This window comes from Cynocephalus volans, chromosome X (genome assembly GCF_027409185.1).
Source record: "Cynocephalus volans isolate mCynVol1 chromosome X, mCynVol1.pri, whole genome shotgun sequence".
Classification (NCBI taxonomy): Eukaryota; Metazoa; Chordata; class Mammalia; order Dermoptera; family Cynocephalidae; genus Cynocephalus; species Cynocephalus volans.
The window spans coordinates 30,907,567-30,926,363 of NC_084478.1; the positions used below are offsets into that span (position 1 = coordinate 30,907,567).

The 18,797-nt window shown below is 38.6% G+C and overlaps 1 long non-coding RNA gene across 1 annotated transcript in view; it reads right to left on the bottom strand.

Moving 5' to 3' along the window:
• Positions 1-18,797, bottom strand: part of LOC134366625 (uncharacterized) — a 96,285-nt gene that overhangs the window by 39,794 nt on the left and 37,694 nt on the right. The gene's annotated exons all lie outside the window — the stretch shown is intronic.

Consider the following 18,797-nt stretch of genomic DNA (forward strand, 5'->3'; position numbering starts at 1 on the left):
CCCCCTTTGCATCTAGTAAAGCTTATAGGCCCCTTCTCATAATGTTTTTATGCATAAAATAAAATATATAGGATTACAAAGCTAATAAGTTATATTGAAATAATTATCAAAATATTGAAAAAAAATCTGTGAAATAATAATATATGTTTCTTAGTACATTAAAAAACAAGGTCGAGAGGTAGTTCCATTAAATACCATAATTTCCAAGTGATGAGCATAAATATTTCATTTATAACAATTATAATGTAATTAGAACAACGACTTAGAAGGCATGTATCATGCCAATCACACAAACTGTTGAGTAGCACATACAAACACATATACACACACAATTAGAAAAGACAAGTGTGATCTGCATTCCATCAGGTCAAATGCCATGACCAGTGATTTGGGTCCCAGGAATCAGCAGTGGCCTCTGACTCTTTTGGATTCCAAGGTCATCTCATGGTCCATAGGAACAAGGTCAGACACTAGACAGAAGCCCAGAATCTCCTTGAAAAGCAAAAATAAAGCATTTGGGTGAATATTCTCACCTAAAAAAAAAAAAAAAAAAAAAAAACTTACAAGGTGTAATATGAAAGGTTCAGTGGTAGAAAATTACTTTCCACCATAGTGTGAACTATGTGATCTGTGAGATGTTAATTGCAATTGGCACTTCAGAGGCTGGTGTGAGATTTCTTGTCCTTCATCTCAAAAGAATTGTTTCTAAACTGCTTTCTTTCTAACCACCCCACCATAAAAAATGAGGAAAAAACTTTGAATTTGCTTCTAAGTGTTTTATTGAGTTCTTTTAATTAAAATATTTTGAAAGATAATGTGCTCTCATAAAACTTGAAATGGCAGTTCTCTTTAGAGCTCACACTTTATGTCAGTGAGCCATTATGACCTAGATTGAATGAATTTGGGCCTGACTCATTTTTCTATTAATATAGTAATAATCCCTTATGGATATTCATAATTCCTCCATTCTGACTGTATTTACACATCTCCCTCAGATGAAATATCTTAAAAATTCCATTTTATCATGGAAGAAAAAGGCATAATACATTTCAAACAAGTAATGTGAATTTTTACCAAACTTGGCTTAGTGTTCTTCATTGATTTTCATATAAATATATTTAATTCTTAAGTGAAACTTAAGTTGAGTCAGTTCCAATCCTTGAAGACTAACAACACATCAAAGTCTTTCTTCCCACTCCCACTCCATGAGGTCTCTATACCCCTAGTAAAAACATTGTTTATTCAATTCTTAGGGGCTCACATGTTCTAAACTTCCATTTATTTGTTCAGCAAATATTTACTGAGAGCCTCCTATGTGATAGGCAGTGACAATGAACAAAACGTGTAGATACAACAATAAATAAGAAGTGTTCTGACTCCTGAGGGTCTCATAGTGAGGAAGACAGACAGACCTAACCACACTTTAACCTGACTGGTGATGTAATAGAGGCAGGAACTGAATGCTGTGGAAGTACTGAGACATTCACAATTAACCTGCCTAGGGGATTAAAAAGAGACTTCAAAGAGATAATGATCTCTGAATTGGGTCCTGAAGGATGAGTAGAAGTTTTCCAGTGCAGACTCCTGAAAGAAGACACTCCAGTTTTGCGATATAAAATGTTCAGAAAACAAAACTAATTAAAAGCTGGAAAGGTAAACCTAAATATATTAGTCCAAAATTGGATGAGAAAGATATATATGAAATGCAGGAAAATAATTGCCTTTAGGAAGGTGAGAAAAAATGGGGAAAGAGGAGATTTTAAGCTCATCTATAATGACTTACTTTTATATAGAAAACAAAACAAATTTGATAAAATGTTAATCATTAGCAATTATGGCTTATGGGCACAAAGATGTTTATTGTCTCTGTATTTTTCTGCACTTCTAAAAGTTTGTCAAAATTCAAAATAAATAAATAACAAAAGTATTAAAGGAATTTAATTTACATAATCTAAAGTGGAAAAGGTTAAGGTAGCCAATAAATTCAATTCCAAAAAAGATAGAAATTATCTTTTATTCATCCCTTATATGGAAAGGTTCCCCAACTCATAAATTACAGATTGACTAGGACATCCTGAAATTGTACTTGGTCCATCTCTAAACCATTTGTAAACACAATGCTTTTCCTCTCTGAACCACCACCCTCCCACCTCCAACTTTCACCTCCTGGCTCAAAAATGTTGAAAATAAAATATATAAGAATAGATACCAGATTAAGTAAAATGGCATCCCAGGGAGGAAAAATATTATGTTAAATTGCTAATGAGTTGATTAAATCAGGGAGTTCAAATTCTACAGGCAAAATTATAGGACAAGACTGCAATGAAAATAGTTTTATTTCAATGGAGAACATGCCTCAAATTCCTTTGGGGGTTCTTCTTTGACACCATTCTTTCAGTCAAAGCCCCTCCTTACTTCTCTCCACCACCTCCACCTTATGCTATGGAAAGCTATTATGACTCATATACCTGAATTTTTACAATATCCAGTACACTGATATTCCTTTGATTAATATGCTATTGTTTGTCATGCAAACTAGAGCTCACTGTGACCATGATTCTAACATAATGAATGTTGCCATTATTTGTCTTCCAAGGTGTGATTTGGCTATATGTAGTTGTATTTCCTCAAATTTCTGTCACTTTCCAACTTTCATTGTCACTTTTCAGGTATCAGGCCAATTCCCAAGACTCATTTCTGATTAAAGTTTCTCTGCTTGGATCCATTAGGTATGTCTTCCATGAATGAGTTTGTTGGCATACTTGTAAAACAATGCTCATATTCCAAAACCAACTTCAACTCAATATGACATTAAAGTGATCTTACAAACATTTTTGAAACACAATTTTCGTGCACACTCCACTTGGGTAAGGAATACAAAGAGAAATAACTTCTGTCTTCCCAAAATTCATGTTCTGTGTGAGGTAACCCGCATATAAATGAATACTTAGGATGTTTTGTAATGAGCACTATACTGTAACTGAGATTTGCACACAGCATTATCACAATATTAAGGAAAGAGGGATTAATTTGGCTTTGCATGGTGGCTTTACAGAGGAGGTGATATTTTAGCTGGCTATCAAAGAATGAGTTAGCCATGTGCAAAATATGGTAGAGACATGAAGGGAAGAAAGGCCAGATCTTGGGAACAGGAAGTTGGGAAAGCAAACTGGCCAGACATGTATTTTGGAAACACCCCAGGGATCAGATCTGACAGCAATGTGGATCACATCCATTCTCTCATTCTTTACAGTAAAACTAATTAACCATCAGTGCGTCATGCAGACTTGCCCAGGAGGGAAGGGATCATAGCCTTAAATGTCAAAGAGTGTCAGAGGGAAGAGGAAATAAGAGAAAAGATGAAGTATAAGCCATCATGATATGAAACAAAATGATGAGAAAAGTAGGAGAAAGCAGAGGGAGAATAAAGTAGACGCAGACACTAAAAAAGTTGTAAAGGTGCTGAACCTGAATCTGTTTACCAGTGGGTGAGAACTACAGTGTGCTGCAGCTTAACTGTGCTGTGTACTGGCAGGACTTACAACTGTCAGCACTTGTAGTCCTTTGCTGGAAGGCTCTGTTGTATACAAACAACAGGCTAGTAGTGGCAGAGTTAAGGGCTCCTGGGAACAGTCCTCAACCAGTATCTAATAAGAACTAATAGATAAATACTCCAGCTCCCTTTCCCCTTGGATGGGATAACTCTGGGGTATGTGTTTTACCTCCCCAACCAGACTGAGTTCTAGTTGCTCAGAGTGGGCACCCTTGATAACACATCCTTTATAGGCTGCCTTCCCTACCCTTTCTTACTTCCTCACTCCTGGACTTGTATTTCCTAGGATTATCACACAAGGAAACACCTTGTACTTGAATTCTCATCCCATATGTTAATTAAAAAGAAAGTAGGTGTGAGGGAACAAATGAAAATGGAAAAATGAAAGGTTGAAAAGTGAATATGAAAGAACCAATAAGAGGCAAGAAAAGCAAAAAGGAAACTTGCCATGTCCCAGAAGAGATGAAACAGAAAAAATGCAACTATAGGCCCCTTAAAGCAGAGGTTTTTAACTTTGGTTACACATTAAAATTACCCAAGGAAATAAATACACAAGTCCCATGCAGAAATTCTGATTTAACTGGTCTGGGTAAGGTTTGGGGGCATCTGATATTTTTATAAAGTTCCCCAAGTAATTCAAATGTGCAGCCAGATTGAGAACCACTGGCTTGAAGAGATAAAGACAGTGTTTAAGAGGTAACAAAGATACAATATTATAAATATACAGAATCTGTCTCTGGCCTCTCCTGCCCTTCCAATCTCTGCTTCGTGCTACTCTGATATTTAGTATTGCTGTGATAAGGTGAATAGGCAGGAATACATAACTTATAAGAGTGAGTGGCTAAAAATGAATGGAAAGGGAGAAAGAAAGAAAAGGAAAGCTAGCTGAGTATTAAATAAATATCTACATTACTCTTAAAGGCTTTGGAGTTAGACTGGGTTTTTCTTTCAAATGTATCACTACACTGATTATAGCCTCAGGGTGATCTAGTTTTTCTCAGACTCATAACAACAATTTTTTTTAAAAAATAAGCATTTGATCTACAAGATCTGCAAAAGAAATGAACAAATATGCCTAAGAGAGTACATATGGTTGAGCCTGGGACTTCCTTTCACTTCACTGGGGACAAATCCAATAGACTAGATGACTCTCATGATTTCTATTGTCCTAATTTGGGGTGGAAAATAATTTCTGATTTGATTTTGAATAAGCTTTTGAGCAAAACAATGACACTGGCCAATGTTTGTTGAGCACTAGGTTGGCAGGGAGTCCCAAGACAGGAACAGACTGCGGATTAGCCCCAAAGATTATCATTGAGAGAGACAAGGGCTCTTACTTTAATGAATGGGATGGAAATAAACACTGCAACACATGGAAGTCTCCAAAATTTTATCTCCTCAACGACGAGGACAAAAATTAGTGACACATATAATGAAACCGACACCCAAAGAGTTAACCTTTGAAACTCAAGCATGACTCAGAATCTTAAAGTTGTTTTTTTAGGAAGCAAGGAGACCCTGTTTAGAGGGGACAAAACGAGCTGTACCCAACTCTGACCCCCCAACTTGGAGACTGCCCCTGCACCAGTGACCTATAGATGAACTTCTGACATCAGAGAGCCAAAAACTCCTCTCTCTGATCATGCTAACACCACCATTTCCTGCACATGTAAATCATGAAGAGGCATGAAGCTTGCTTGCACCTGTGCAGATGAATAAAAGACTTCCTCAAACCCTCTAACCAATCACCATCCCTCACAGTCTACACCACCCCTAACCATTCTCTCATAAATATCTCATTCACCCACTATCAGAGAGGCAGATTTGAGAAAGATTTCTCCTGCCTCCATGCTTGGCGCCCAGCAATAAACCTTTTCTCTTCCGCAAAACCAGTGTCTCAGTGTTTGGTTTTGCTGTGCATTGGGCAAATGAATCCCAGTTCGGTTACAATAACATATTAGCAATCCCCCCCACCAAAAAAAAAAAAAAGAAATCTACATGAAATTTATAACTACAAAGAAAATCAAGTTAACTTTCTTCAGTTATTCTTCATTTGTATCATTAAATTACCATTTTAAAGACAATTCATGGTAGATGACACTGTATGGTGCAATGGAAAGAGTTGGACTTTGAAGTCAAACACACTTGGATATCAATCTTAAGTCACTAGGTGTGTGTTCTGGTGTCTACTTCCTCGGGTTGTTGCCAGGATTAAATGATAGAGAAATATGGAGTATGTGCCTGGTGCATAGCAATTGCTCGGTAAAATTAGCCAGCAGCTATATTAGTAGCAGTAGTAATAATAGTATTAATGTTACTTAATAACTTTCCTGAACCTCATTTTCTTCATCTGTAAAGTGAGAAAAATAAGACCCACTGTGTAAGGGTTCTGAGAATAAATTTGCAAATGAAATAACTTATTTAAAATACTAAGCACACTGGTCAGCTGCCAAAAAAACCCAAAAAACAAAAAACAAAAAAACCTGACAGTGTCTGGCTAAAAATAGGGATTCAATTAACACAGCAGCTATTATTATTGGCTTGCTTTCGTTTGCTCGAGAACTCATGATCTTCCCTCACTGATCCTTGTCCCTACTCACTGAACATTTCTTCAAAATCTCTGGAAGTCGGCTATTCAGCCAGTGGACCATAGTTCTCTCTCCACCATGGGGAACACAACATGCAATTAGAAATGTCTATTATCCTAAAAAATTATATTAAGTGACATAAGTCGGGCACAGAAAGACAAATACCACATGTTCTCACTTATTTGTGGGAGCTAAAAATTATAAATACACAAACAAATGGGGGGCAGGGCAGGGAAGAAGACACAACAATCACAATTCCTCGCACTTGTTAAGACAAGTGAACAGATATGTTGTTGATGGGTGGGAGGGGGGAGTGGGAAGTGGGAGGGAGGAATAAGTAAAGGGACACAAAAATCAACTACATTGTATACTGATAAAATTTTAAAAAAGAAATGTCTATTATCCTTATAAAACAGCAGTTAGGAGGATGATTGTATAAAGAAAATGTGGCATATATACACAATGGAATACTACTCAGCCATAAAAAAAGAATGAAATTCTGCCATTTGTGGCAACACTGGATGAGCTTGGAGAAAATTATGTTAAGTGAAATGAGACAAGCACAGAAAGAGAAATCTTCCCATATGTTCTCACTCATATGTGGAAGCTAAAAAAGCTGATCTCATAGAAGTAGAGAGTAGAATAGTGGTAATTAGAGACTAGTAAGGGGGGCAGGTAATGGGGACAGGGTCGTCAATGGATACAAATTTGTAGAGACGAATAAGATCTAGTGTTCTAAAGCAATATAGGGAGACTACAGCCAATAACAAATTACTGTATAAGTGTAAGTAGCTGCTTGAGAGAATGTCGAATGTTCCCAACACAAAGAGGTGACAAATGTTTGAAATGATGATTATGCTAAATACCCTGATATGATCATTGCACATTGTACAAATCTACCCAAATATGACATTGTATAATTATCATGGGTCAATAAGAAAAAATAAATTAAAAAGAAAAAAATTCAGAGACAGAAGTAGAGTAGAGGTTACCAGAAACTGGGGGGCAGGAATAACGGGAAGTTATTGCTTAATGAACACAGAGTTTGTTTGGGTGATGAAAAAGTTTTGAAAATGGATGGAGGTAGTGGTTACACAGCATTGTGAATATAATTAATTCCATTCAATTATGTGTTTAAAAAATGTTTAAAATGGCAATCCTTATGTTATATATGTTTTACCACAATGAAACAAAAACAAAAACACAGCGTTAGGAAAGCTGGTTTGGGTTTTGTCCTCACTCTGAGTTCTCTTTCCCTGATTCCTTTGGCACTCTTTAACTGCCGTCAATCTCCTTTTAGTAACTGCTTAAATACAAGTATCTTTATCTGAGGGAAGGAAGCAGATTATTGCTTAAGACAGAGTCCTCAGGGCAGTCACATTGGAGGATCACTACTCCAAACAGATTGTGGTATGGTGAAATCTCTACTCTAGACAGGCTTGTGCAACCTTTTGCTTGGACAATGGAAGGAGCAGTCCAAGAACAGGTAAAATGGCTGAGAACCAAAATTCTGGTTCTGTGAAACACAGAATGAGCCAAGTGGTATCTAGTGGGTGGTAAAAAATGAACATGGCCTCTTGTTTTGTAACGTATTTATAAGCTTCAAGTAATTCTCCGTTTTGTTGAAGGGGACCTTTAATCTTTGAAGTACATCAAAGCCCAGATTTGATTAAACACCTTTATTGTGAATTTATGAGGCATCTGAATTTATAAAATGGAGCTCCTGAGAAAGTGAATTGTGCAGAGAAATCTGGCTCATAATGACAAACTCAAGCACAAAAGAAATAATCACTTCCTGTTCCACTCAGGTTGCTGAGGTTACTATCTTTTTCATTTATCTTAAATTTCTTTTTGTACTAATGTTGTTTTGTTTCAAACAAGCAATAAATATAGAATAAACATGGTCTAACTCTTTTTATTAACTATTAAATCCTACAGGATTAGCACTCCCATTTTCCATTTCCTGCCTTCTGTCCCAATTCAACACAACTATAAAATAAAATATAGCCTAATTCTATCAGCTTACTTTTTTAAAAAAAAATCATATTTATCTTTTTTTTTCCAAATAGTAAACTAATAGACGATCATGATAAAGAAATGTAGAAATTTCACAAATCCGAAGAAGAAAAAAAAAATCACTCATAGTTCCACCAGAGAAATAAACACTATTAATACATTGGTGAAGATGCTCCTGTACTTTTCTATGCATTTGAGTGTTTTATTTAATCATATGAATATTTTATTTATTTAATGTTTTATTTAGTTACTGTGTACCATAGTACACATTATTGCTTTTATGATCACATTTTAAAGTCATTCAATGTCTTTCTCAACATAATTTTCAATAGCTCCATAGGATTCCATCAAATAGATAATACAGATAGCCAATCCCACATTGTTGAACATTTGGGTCGTTTCTAAGTATTATTGCTATTTTAGCACTTCAGGGAATATTATTCTATATACATCCTTGGGTACATCCATGATTATTTCTCTAGACACACTCCTAGTAGGGAAGTTTCTGTACACTCATTTTGGAAGAGTTTTTTAAAGGATATTTTTTACTTTGTAGAATCTACCACAATTGCAACTAAGTGACTATTCTGTAATTATTTTTCAAATGACTGATTTCCCAAGTAGTCAGTAAATTCCAACATTTTGGCTTCCAATCTATATCTTTCTCACTGTCTTGCGTGCCTGAAAGTAGTGTAAAAATCTTTTGTCAAGAACATGTGTCTGTGTTTTTAGTTTGGGAAACATGGTAGCCATAACCATATGTCATGAAATCAAAGTGTTCAGTAAAGTCTCAGATATTTGCACATCTAATGCTGAGATGTTCCCTATATCCAGTAACTTCTATAAGAGTAGGCCTCCCCTTTCCTCTTACCCCTCTGTCTGCAGACACAATATGGCAGCTGGCACACAGTAGAAGCTCAAAAACTATTTCCTGAATGAATGGTCATTTGGTAAGGATTACATCAATTAACATACCCACCAATAATGAGAGGGGCTTATATCTCATAACCTCAGTCAGCTAATTTTTAGGTAAAAATTCTACATATCCCATAAATGCTCAGCTGTTTAAGAAAATATATTTGAATAGCTCAAGCAGATAAAACTATCTAAAGGAGTCTCTCAGTCTCACCAAAGTTAAAACCATGTAATGTATATTTACCCAATCATAGGTAAGTATCTCTCTAAAGCAGCACCATCCAACAGAAATGTGATGTAAGCCACATATGTAATTTTAAATGTTCTAGTAGCCACATTAAAAAATAAAAAGAACTGAGTGAAATTACTTTTAATAATATATTTTATTTAATCCAATATATCTAAAATATTATCACTTCAACATATACTAAATATAAAAATCATCAATATTTTACATTCTTTTTTCATACTAAATCTTCAAAATCCAATTTTACACTTACAGCACATTGCAACTCAGACATTAAATTTTCATCAGCAATACTTGATCTATATTTAGATTTCATAACATTTAGTTTTCTATACTCAAGATGTTCTAAATACTCATACTCAAGTTGTTCCAAATATACTTCAAAGTTTTCCAAGAGCTGAATCAAGTATCACTTTTTAAGTTTTAATTCAAATTAAATTAAATTACATTCCTCAATCACACTAGTTATACTCTAAATGTTCAATAACCATACGTGGCTAGTGGCTGGTGTATTGAACAGTGTTGTAGATGCCAGTCCTTTAAGTAAGTGTCTTTGGTTTGTTCATTAGCATTTAATAAGTTATCACATAAATTAGACCTTATTGTTCCTGTTTTCAGATGAGGACATGGAAGCTCTGAGAAGTTGTCACTCATATGAGTAAGAGCACACGACTAGGGATGAGTTAAAACTCACATCTAGGCATTTGGACCCCAGAGGCTGAATCCTTTCCCCTGTCCCATAAGCTAAAAGAATAGCTAAATGAAACATCTGTGTTAGGTGCGCAAATATCTGGGACTTTCCTAGACACTTTGCTTTCATGGCATATGGTTATGGCTTCCATGTTGCCCAAATGAAAATCATAGACACATGGTTTTGACAAAAGATTTTTGCACTTCTTTTAGGTGTAAAAGACAGTGAGAGAGACATAGTTTGGAAACCAAAATGCTGGAATTTGAGGACATTTCAATAGTTTATGGCAGCGGTTTCCAACTTCTTTTAAGCAGCGGAACACTTTGTCCTTGAGATCTTAGATAGAACCCCAATATATAAAATCAACAAAAGTTAATGGACACAAAATTACAGCTAGGTAGGAAAAATAATTTCTAATGGTGTACAGTAGTGCTAGGCATCTATAATTAACTATAAATTATTGTATGTTCTCAAATGGCTAGAAGAGAGGAGTTCAAATGTTCTCATCACAAAGAAGTGATAAATTTTTGTGATGATTTATAATTACCTGATTTGATCATCACACATTGTATACATGTACTGAAATATAACTCCACACCCCATAAATATGTACAATCAATACATTTCAATTAAAAAATAAATTCCAAATATTTATATATATATAAATTCCAGATATATATATATATATATTCAAAGAGAAAAAAAAATCAACAAAGATGAACCTGCTCTGATAAATCATAGGTTAGGGCTCCCAGAATATTGCCATTCGCCATCCCCCTCTGCCACACCCCCTCCTCACCATAGCAGCCCCTGAGGTAAAACCCCAGAACCCCATGACACCATGAAACAGCATTTAAAAACCACCCTTCAGAAAGAGAGTAGATGTACTTTTCCCTATTTCACCCAACAAGCACAGCTAAAAACCCCTGGACATTATATATAAAACAAATATAAGAAGAGTCAGAAATGTGGAGAAAGGAAGGCAGATGAGCTAGGGACCTTGGGGACTGAAGAACAACATGGTGGTGAATTCCTGTTGTTTTGTTTTGTTTTTTGTTTTGACTCCAATATCCCAGACTGAGTGCTGGAGAAGCCAGCAAACTGGAAACTTCCAATGGGCACAGATTAAAAAAGCCCCAAGGAAAGCCTGCCCTCTCTAGCGAAAGGATCAGGAAAGTGACAGCCTAAGAAGACAGAAAACTTTGAGACAAAATCTTCTGTATACCAGATAAACACCACAGAGAATACTGCAGCCCCCACCAGCAAAGGCTGAGTGGAAAATCCATACTATCACACTCGCTAGACTGTAACAAGGCACCACAACTCCCCACCCCTCCACCAGGGTGTTGTCAGAGAAGGCCATGTAAGGAGCCAGGACTTTCATCTCTGCTCGTTCACCTTCTGGTATCAGTGGAGACCACGTGGGGAACCTGGACTCCTATCCCCACCTGGCAGTAATGAGGTACCTAACCCCCTCCCCACTGGGGTGGTATCAGAGGAGACCCAGTGGAGAGTCGGAACTTTTACCACCACCTAGCAGTAATGAGGGCTCCCACCCCATGGTGTCAGTGAAGGCTGTGTGGGGAGCATTAAAGAGGCACTTCCGTTCCTCCCAGCCAGAGTGGTATCAAGCAGAGGCATAGTAGGGAAGGAATCTGAACTCCCACCTCAACCCAGTAATAAGGGGTCCCTCCCCACCTCCAGGTGTCAATGGAAACCAAAGCAAAATCTGGATTTCTACCCCACGGAGCAGTAATGAGGCAGCACTCCTTTTTCTCCCTGACAGAGCAATGCCAAGAGAGGCCGCTAAAACAGAATATTTAAGTAAGATCCAGTGTCTCATGACATAATACCAAACATGTTCTGGTTTCAACTGAAAATCAGTCATCATACCAAAAACCAGAAAAACTCAACTTGAAAAAGAAAAGATAATCAATAGACACCATTACTGAGATAACACAGATGTTAGAATTATCTGACAAGGATTTTAAAGCAGCTGTCATAAAAATGCTTCAATAAGTAATTATGAATAAAGTTTAAACGAATGAAAAATCAGAAAATCTGAGTGAAGAAATAGAAGATATAAAGAAAAGTCAAATGGAAATTTTAGAACTGAAAAATACGATAACCAAAATAAAAAATCTCAGTGGATGAGCTTGAGAGCAGAATGTAGATGATAGACCAGCGAATCAGTGAACTTGAAGACAGAGAAATAGAAATTACCTAATCTCAACAACAGAAAGGAAATAGACTAAAAAAATGAACAGAACTTCAGGGACCTGGGGATCTATAACAAGTGATCTAACATCTGTGCCATCAGAGTCCCAAAATAAAAGGAAAAAGAGGGTCAGGCTAAAAAGCATTTAAAGAAATAATTGCTAAAAATTTTCTAAGATTGGAAAAAAAACATAAACAAAAGGATTCACGAAACTAAACTAACTTCAAATGGGATAAACCCAAGGGATTGCAAAAAAGATACCCCATAGTCAAACTTCTGGAAATTAATTAAAGACAAAGTAAAAATCGTGAAAGCAGTGAGACTGAAAAAACACCTAACCTATAAGGTGAAAAGAATTTGAACAGCAGATTTCTCATAAGAAACTTGGGCCAGAAGGAAGTGTCACAATATTTATCAAGTGTTGAAGAAAGAAAAAAGAAAAGGAACTGCCAACCCAGAATTTTATATCCAGTGAAAATATCCTTTGAGAATGAAGGGGAAAACCAAGACATTCTCAAATAAAGAAAAATAAGGAAATCTGTAACCAGCAGACCAATGCTAAAATAATGGCTAAAGGAAATTCTCTAAACAGAAAGAAAGTGATAAAAGAGGGAAATCTTGGAACATCAGAGAGGAAGAAAGAATAAAAATATGGGTAATTACAATAGAACTTCCTTCTTTTCTTGAGTTTTCTAAATTATGTTTCACAGTTGAAGCAAAAATTATAACACTACTGTAATTCTCAATGTATGTAGTGGAAATATTTAAGACAGTTATAGTTTAAATGGGGGAGGGTAAATGGACATCAAGCAAGATTTCTACACTTCACTTGGACTGGTAAAATGTTGATACTAGCCGATTATAATGTTATATGTGTGCAATATAGTAATTAGAGAAACCATTTAAAAAGTTAGTCAGAGAGGTACACTCAACAACACAATAAATCCAATAAACACAAATAAATCACAAAAACTCAAATGAGTCAAAATAGGAAGGCAGGGGGAACAAAGAAATAAAAAATAGAGAGAACAAACAGAAAACAAAAATAAAATGGCAGACTCAAGCCCTAGCATATCAATAATTACACTAAATGTAAAAAGTCTAAATACACTAAATAAGAGATTGGCAAAAGGGATTTTTTAAAAACATGACCTAACTATATGCTATCTACAAAAAATCTCATTTCAAATCTAACCATACAGGTAAGTTGAAAGCAGAAGGATGGGAAAAGATATAATATGTTAACATTAATCAAAAGAAAGCAGGATTTGCTATATCAATTTGCTAAAATAAACTTCAGAGCAAAGAAAATTACCAGGGACAGAGAGGGCCATTACATAATAATAAAGGGATTAATTAACTATGAAGACATAGTAATCCTAATGCATAAAACAACAGAGCTGCAAAATATGTAAAACAAAAACTGATAGAACTAAAATGAGAAATAGACAAATCCTCAACAATTGATAGAACAACCAGAAAAAAAATCTGCAAGCATATAGAAAAACTCAACAACCCATCAACTAACAGGATCTAATCAACACTGACAGAATGCTTCACCAAACAGTGAAATATACATTCTTTTTAAGTGTCCTGTGAAAATACACGACGGGAGACATGTCCTGGGCCATAAAACAAACCTCAACAAATTCAACAGAAGTGAAATCACAAAGAAAGTATTCTTTGACCACAATGGAATCAAAGTAGAAATCAATAACAGAAAGATAACAAGAAAATCTACAAATATGTGGAAACTAAACAACACACTTCTAAATATTCCAGTGGTCAAAGAGGAAGTCTCAAGAAAATTGTAAAAAATACACTAAGTGGAATTAAAATGAAAATCTAACATATCAAAATCTGTGGAACACAGCTAAAGCAGCACTGAAAGAGAAATTTAATAGCACTAAATGCATACATTAGAAAAGAGGAAAGGTCTCAAATGAATAATCTAAGCTCCCACCTCAAGAACCAAGAAAAAAAGAGCAAAATGAATCCAAAGCAAGTAAAAGGAAGAAAATAATAAAGATAAAAGCAGAAATCAATAAAACTGAATACAGAAAAACTATAAAGAAAATCAGTGAAAAAACAGCAACCTAAAAAGGTCATAGACTGTTACTCACTCTAGAGCCAGCCTGCACTTTCACTGTGAAGTGTGTATTCCTTATTTTTTCCATTAAACCTGCTTTCACTTTCTACTCTGATTCTACCCTTGAATTCTTTCCTGTGGCAGAGTCAAAAACCTGATAGGGAACAGGGTCAAGAGGTCAGTGACCCGACCTCCCCAGACTCCCCCCAAAATAGGTCACAGACTATATGATTCCATTTATGTAATATTCTCAAAATGACAAAAATATAGAGACAGAGAACAAATCAGTGTTTGCGAAGATTTAGGAATGGTATGGGGAAAGCTGTGGCTATAACTATATAGAGGTAGAGTGGGGGAAATATTTGTGGTGATATAACAGTTCTGTATCTTGATAGTGGTTCCTCGAATCTGTTGATATGGAAAGTCCAGGAAGGAAAGAACCCTCTCTCACTCAGTTCATCTCCTCCCACCTAGACTCCATTATTACAAATGGTAGTGTAACCTACACTTCATGGTTCCACTTCTGTAATACCGCTTGCCTCTTGCATCAGTCGAGTCCCTGCTACACAGATTCCAAGAAAACGAAACCTAAAACCCCGGAAGAACATGCCCTATATAACCCCTTGCAAGTCCAGCCTCAGAAACTGTAAGCAATAAATTTCATTTTCTTTATAAATCACCCAGTTCTGTGTATTCTGTTATAGGCAACACAAACGGACTAATACACTAGGGAAGCCTGGCTGGGAATCAAAGAACACATCCACCAGTTCCAAGAGGCAGGAATCCTGGTAGAGTGCCAATCACCCTGGGACACACCACTCCTGCCAGTCAAGAAGCCCAATGGAAAGGGGTACCATCCGTTCCAGGACCTGCACATGGTTAACGAGGCTGCTGTTACCCTCCATCCTGTGGTTCCAAATCTCAAGCTTACTACACCTTCTTCTGTCTCCGGCTGGCACCCAAGAGCCAGCCGCTGTTTGCCTTCAAATGGGAAGACCCCCACACGGGAAAGAAAGCTCAGCTAACCTGAACCTGGCTACCACAAGGATTTAAAATTTGCCCACACTCTTCAGAGAAGTGCTAGCCTCGGACCTGACCACCTTCCCGGGAGACAAGTTGAACTGCACCCTGTTCCAGTACATACATGACTTCCTCCTGGCCAGCCCCACTCAAAAAGATTGTTGAGCAGGCACCAGGGCCCTGTTAATCCTACTCTCCACGTCGGGATATAAGGTATCTTGGGAAAAGGCCCAAATATGCCAACAAAAGATTTGGTATCTTGTGTTCCACATCTCCGAGGGATGTTGCTCACTGGGGAAAGAAAGAAAATAGGCTGTCTGCACCATACCCCCACCAGCCACCAAGAGAAAAGTCCGAGAGTTCCTCAGGGCTGCTGGCTTCTGCTGGATTTGGATACCGGGATACTCAGAAAAAGCTAAACCTCATATGAGGCCAGCAAAGGGCCTGAAAAGGAGCTCCTAGTATGGGGACCCAAACAAGAGTGGGCCTTCTCAGAAATAAAGGCCCTGCTGGTCCACGTCCCTGCCCTAGGAATACCTGATGTGACCCAGGACTTCAATCTCTTCGTTTGTGAAAAAAAATCACGTGGATTTGGGAATCCTCACCCAGACTATAGGACCTTGGCAAAGGCCAGTGGCATACTTGTCCAAGCAACTGGACACTGTGGCAGCCAGATGGCTACCCTGCCTGTAAGCCCTGGCGGCCACAGTCACCCTAATTCAGGAGGCAGACAAATTCACCTTGGGACAAAACTTCAACATAAAGGTGACACATGGGGTGACTGCCCTGATGAGTAGTCAGGGGTACAAACAGTTGACCAACTCCAGGATGGCTCATTATCAAGGGCTGCTCTGTGAGAAACCCTGGGTGCGCCTTGAAACAGTGTGGACCCTGAACCCAGCCACACTTCTACTCACTGAATCTGGCTCCCCAGACCACAACTGCAAGGAAATAATGGATGAGTTATACTCCAGCAGGCCTGATCTGACAGACCTGCCCTTGACTGACCCAGACATAGAACTGTTCACAGATGGGAGCAGCTATGTCCATGAAGGACAATGAAGAGCCGGATACACAGTAACTACTCATGAAAGAGTTATAGAGGCTAAGCCCCTGCTTCAAGGTTGGTCAGCACAACGAGCAGAACTATGGGCACTAATCCAAGCACTCAGATACTTGAAGGGGAAACAGGAAACATTAGAATCTATACTGATTCTAATATGCCTTACACGTCCATGAGGCCATACACAAGGAAAGGGGGCTATTATCAGCAGGGGGAAAGACAATTAAAAACAAAGAAGAGATCCTCCAAATACTTGAAGCAGTGTGGGAGCCCACTCAAATGGCTGTCATACATTGTAAAGGACACCAGAAAGGGACTGACAAAATCAGTAAAGAAAATCGGCTGGCAGACCAAACGGCCAAGAGAGCAGCCTCCCAAACAGAGCCTGCTATGGACCTGGGCAATGCTGCCAAAATCATGCTGGTACCGGAAGCAATGCAACACGCGAGGCCCTTGAAGTCACACCGAGCCGATATTACTTTATAACTAGGCTCCCCTCATTGTGCGCCCAGATCAATTACCTATGCCTGACATGCACCCGGAACAATGCTGGACAGAAACCCAAGCCACCTACATGCTTACAAACAACCAGGACTGAAGCACTGAAATAAAGCCCTCACCAGATGGGTCGAGGCTCTGCCAACCCATACTGAGCAAGCACAGGAAGTAGCCAGGGCCCTCCTAAAGGAAGTCATACCAAGGCATGGGCTGCCACTAACTATGGGATCTGACAATGGGCCAGCCTTTGTGTCAGACTTTGGCCAAGACACTAGGAATCAAACGGAAACTCCATGTGGCATATAGGCCACAGAGCTCAGGGAAAGTTGAGCACAAGAATCGGACCCTCAAGCTAAGCTATGCCAGGAAACAAAGTTGCCTTGGGTAGACATGCCTTACTCCAGGCCCAATGCATACCAGGGCCTTCGGAGTATTCCCCACCATGAGGTCATGTATGGGAGGCCACCCCTAATTGTAGCCAAACCTCTAACAATTGGGGGAACTAGGGTTATCCCAACATTTGCAAGCTCTAGGAAAAACTCCGTCAGGCCACAAGGGAAGTACTAGAACAAGCCCCTATTCCTTTAGGGAACTGGACACACCCCCATCAGCCTGGGGATATGGTCTGGGTCAAAGATTGGAAAAAAAAAGACCTCTCCAGCCTGTTTGGACAGGGTCCCACATGGTGGTTACTCCCACAGCTGTTAAAGTTGCAGGCATCACACCCTGGATCCATCACACGCAGGTCAAAAAGGCAGCCCAGAGACCCCCTTAAAGTCCGGCTCCAGAGACAGTCAGACAACAGCCCTTCCCTGGTCACTCTGGAAACTGACCAGTCAATGCATGGCCAAAGCCTGAGGACCAACAATGGACCCCCTAACTCCTCCCCTGCTTCTGCTCCTGACTCATGCCCTGATCTCCCTAGCCCTGCTCTCATGTCTACTAACAGAGTTATAGAATGAGATCATGGGGAGAGGGGACCCAGATGTGGCTTCAAAGTGCCTTTGTGTATAAAGGTCAAATACCCACCCTATGCACGGAGGGCAGCCACACTTTTTGGAAGGGAGAAATAGTGGCCCCAGGATCTGAATGTCATAATGGTCAGGGGAAAACTCTTCGTAGGACTTACCTAGGCCACCTGGGACTAGGCAGTGGGGGAAGAGGACAAGACAGGGTGTTGCAACAGAAGATGCAGGAGGCAAAGACCCAGCTTAGCAAGGCCCACACTCAGGCTGGCTACCATGGGTCATGCCTCTCAGAAGCCTCTTACTGGTAATACTCATGGTGGAACCCTGCCGTTAGGCCAGACAGAGCCTGAATATGATGCTCATTCAAAGGTTTACAGAAAGAGCATCAAAGGGGGGAATGATATGGAAAGTCCAGAGAGGAAAGAACCCTCCCTCACTCAATTCATCTCCCTCAACCTAGAATCTATTAAACTACAAATGGTAGTGTAACCTATATCCCATGGTTCTGCTTCTGTAATACTGCTTGCCTCTTGCATCTTGCATCAGCCGAGTCCCCACTACACAGATTCCAAGAAAATGAAACCTAAAACCCCAGAAGAACATGCCCTATGTAACCCCTTGCAAGTCCTGAGTCGGCAGTCAGACTTCGGGGCGTTAGCTACTCTGAGTCCACCGGCATACTGAACCTCGAGTTCTCCAACCTTCTAAGTGTCACTTGGTTTCTTGGCAGCCTATTTGCCTCCGTTTCTATAACACTATAACTATTTCAAAATTAAAAATTAAAAGAAAAAAAAACTGGTCAGACTGAACCATATCAAATGTTGGTAAGAATGTGGAGTAACTGGAACTTTCATATAGTAGGTGTTTGGCCACATCTACTAAAGCTAATATGTATATGTATATGAGCATATGGTGTGCGTGTGTGCGTGTG